Below are 3832 nucleotides of genomic sequence, written 5' to 3' on the forward strand. Positions count from 1 at the left end.
GGTAAATCTATGTGAGGTGATCGAAGTCAGGAAAATAAGAAAGCTCCTTTTTGAGGGGAATCAATGCATGTGGTGTCTGCTCTGAGCATTGATTTGGATTGAAGTTTGCCAGAAGCTCGGGGCTTCCTTTCAAACAGATATCCATTCCCATGTTACACCTGGCTGCTGGTGGGACCAGAGCAAGCCGACTGAACGCATGCAAAGTCCAGATGGAGTCGGCAGCCAGTCCAGCCCGGTCATTTCGATGCGCTATTGATTGTCTTTGGGATGATGCCAATTAAACGAAGCCTGAAGCTTTCTGGTTTGTAGGATACTCGGTGAACCCTGCAAGGTAAACACCGGGGATGAATTCAGCTGTGCAGCGTGATGTGTGCGTCCGGCTCGGTGACAGTGAACCACAGTGGACGTAAGGTACAATTTAACACGTCTTCGCTTTAGTGCATCGTACCGACTCACAACCATATAAAGACTTCATACACTGTCTATGTGTGCACGCAGTATTTAAGTCATTAATGTCAGTGAAAGTAGCACAAACGTACATTAGTATTATTATAAATTCAAAATGTACCGTATTTTCCGCACTATAAGGCGCACTTAAAAGAGATACGGAGCTGCTTTCAGGGCGCGTCGGAGAAACAAAGCTGTCGTTCTCGCCGAGCACTTCATGAGATTAAAGAGCGAGAGACGGCGCCCTTTTCTCTACAGTAGCTGAACCATCTTAACGGGCAAAATAAGTTATTCTAAAAGGGGCCCGTGGCAGGCGGCGCGGCTGGAGAGCAGCCCAAGATTTAAGGCGTGGATGGCGAGGGGGGCCGGCGGGAGCGGACGCTCCTCGCAGCATCGATCGGACCCTGAAAGCACCGTCTCCACCTCCCCACAACCCCCCCCCCATCCACCCGCCCCGACGCCAAACGTTTGACTGCAGTATCTGATGCGCCTTACAATCCGGTGCGCCCTATATACGAAAAATGTTCTAAAATAGGTCGTTCATTGAAGGTGCGTCTTATAGTGCGGAAAATACGGTACAAAAAATATTTTCCGACAAATATATACATGTACATACATTACATATACAGTATAAACAGTATTTTATTGTATTACTAGCTAGCATTTCAGCGCTATTTGGTAAATGTGGACAAATTCAACGGTACAGTATATGGTGAACGTATCTATTTAATTGGGTGGCCGCTAGATTTGGAGCGGATCTATGGCTCTCAACATGGCGATGGCTTAGCTCACAGCTAGCGCTGCTTGCAGCTAACAGTGCTAACAGCGGTAATAGTGCTACCTACGCCAAGACTGCTAACAAGCCTAACAGCTTTTGCCAGGGGGGGGGTGGGGGGGGTACCTACACTTAGGTTGGTTCCTTAAAGAGAGCGTGTTGTCTACAATAAGCTTTTACAAACCTCCGTTCATGTATTTTGTGTTTCTGACCACAACTGACTGGGACTAAGGGCACCAGAGCAAACCCAACTTTAGTTTTCACCGTTTCTCCAGCTGGGAATGTTGGTATGGACGCGGGATCTTCAGTGAAAGGGCCCCAGGCGCAGGTTGCCTCTGGTGAAGTTTGCCCTTGGTGTTTTTTATCTGAACCAGAATATATTTCACTGGTGTCTCTGACCTTGAGTAGCCGTGTGTCATGGTTGGTGTATTTCTGAGGACCTCTCTGAGTTTTGCCCGTTCTGAACAGACGCGTTTTCGGGGGCATTGCTCTATTACTTCAAATGAGCGGAAATAAACATTGTCCTTCTTCGTTCTAAAACATAAACACTACATGAACACACACACAAGCCTGTGGCCAATTTACAGGCTTTTACATATCTGAGTTCACCTGATCTGCATGTTTTTCCACTGTGGGAGGAATCTGAAGCACGTCGGGAACATAAGAAGTGTACACAGAAAAGATATTTGCACACACACTAGAGAAGGTTTTTTCCAAAGTGCATCATGTTCACCCAAAGCTCTCAGTAAAAACAGTTATGATCTAAACAATACATGTGCAAACATGGGCAGGATTCAGAAATAAATGGTTAGAAATTGACTCATTATCTCGATGATGGAGATTCCCCACTTTTAACTTATCGATTCATCTATATTTCCTTTTTTATTGTGATTTGAGATTTAAAAAGGCCTCTCTTGTTTAGAATGCAGTATATAATCCCCGAGTCTCTCTCCAGTGGTCCAGTAGCAGACCCAAACACGACTTCAGTACACACCAACCCATTTAAAAAAGAAATATATGAAAGCCAAATCTTCAAAGTTAAAAATCTCATCAAATTAATAAAAGATGACCTTGTGCAGTGATTGAGCCCTGAGTTGGCTCACTGGGACCACCGCAGACCACCACAGCTGCTCCCTGCCTCCGATCCGGCTCCTTTAAACACTGTATTTATTCAGCGCTGAAGCCATAAACTTTTCCCTCCCCTCTGACTCTTTGTTTTCTCTTCTTTCTCCAGCGGTTTAAAATTCATCCTTGATAATAGCAGCGGCTTTAAACACATGCATGGATTTGATTTGAACTGCGGCGTGGTTTTCTGTTTTTGTGTGAATAGCAGAGGAAGATTCATTGTGTTTGGATTCTGGAAAATTCTCCTCTGCCTCACATCAGGTAGCATAGCGAGATGGGCTGTGTGCGCGTGCGTGTTTGTGTTTGTTAGTGTGTTTATGTGTGTGTGCTCTGTATGCATGTGTATTTGTGTGTAGGTGTGTCCATGAGCACGCTTGTATGTGTGTGTGTGTGTGTGTGCATGCGCGTGTGTGCAAGGCTGCTGCCATGCCTACGAGATGGGGGATGGTAGCAGCACAGCCTGCTATTTTTCTTTCTTTCTTTGCTGAACATCAAGTTTTGTCTCTCCGATGAGCCTCCGTCCTCTGCAGAAAACCGCTGGCGCGAAAAGACATGGAGCAAACGTGTATTGATGAACCAGCACGTTAGGCATGATATGATTATTGATCAACTCAGTGTGGTACAGATGTGTATCGATCCATGCAAATATAACACATGTTGATGAGGAAAATGGTTTTGGATAAAATCATCTGTTTTGCTGAGAAGGAGGGGAGAGGTTGTGAAAGAAAGTATGAAGAGCGCAGATGTTTTTTGTCTGATCGAGACGGCTCTTAATTGACGCATGTGTTGATTGGCACACACACGACAGACACACAGTGTCTGATTCTTAAAAAGCAGGATAGGTTACGAAATGAGTCAAGTATTGGTTACACTAGTTCCTCTTCCGGGCCAAGATGATTGACACTAATTGCCTGTTTCACCTCCACATTTTGACATGTTCCCATCCTTCCCCCTGTACTTGTATGTACTTAGTATGCTGAAACGCAACACGGGGATTTACTCATAACGGTAAACAAGTGACTTCACCTATTACATTAAATTCCTTACGGTTGCATTTGCTTGAAACGCGTTGTTCTTATTTTGTGGGTATCGCTGCTTATTCTTCACAGACGGCTCGACTGATGCCAGATGGTGATTGGTTTTGATGACAGAATAGTGAAGATAACAAACCTGTGAACACTACTGTGCTGCCAGTAACAAACAAATGGTATTGTATTCTGACTTGATTCTAACCAGCTGCTGAAATGAAAACATCAAGACAACAATGTTGTCTGTGTTGCCAAAACCACCTGCGGCACTTTCTGTGTCATTCCGCCCCGATCGCGGTAAATTCAGCCCATTCGGAGAGTCACAAACAGCCGTCATCGGCGCATAATCACCAGCCAACGACTGGGCACGCGTGAGACGTGAGGTGCGGAGGTGGAACCCTTGGAAGGTCTGCGCCCTTGTCTTCTCTGGGGTGGTGCCATGTCGCAGAGCAGGTGC

This window comes from Gasterosteus aculeatus, chromosome 4, assembly GCF_964276395.1.
Source record: "Gasterosteus aculeatus chromosome 4, fGasAcu3.hap1.1, whole genome shotgun sequence".
NCBI lineage: Eukaryota > Metazoa > Chordata > Actinopteri > Perciformes > Gasterosteidae > Gasterosteus > Gasterosteus aculeatus.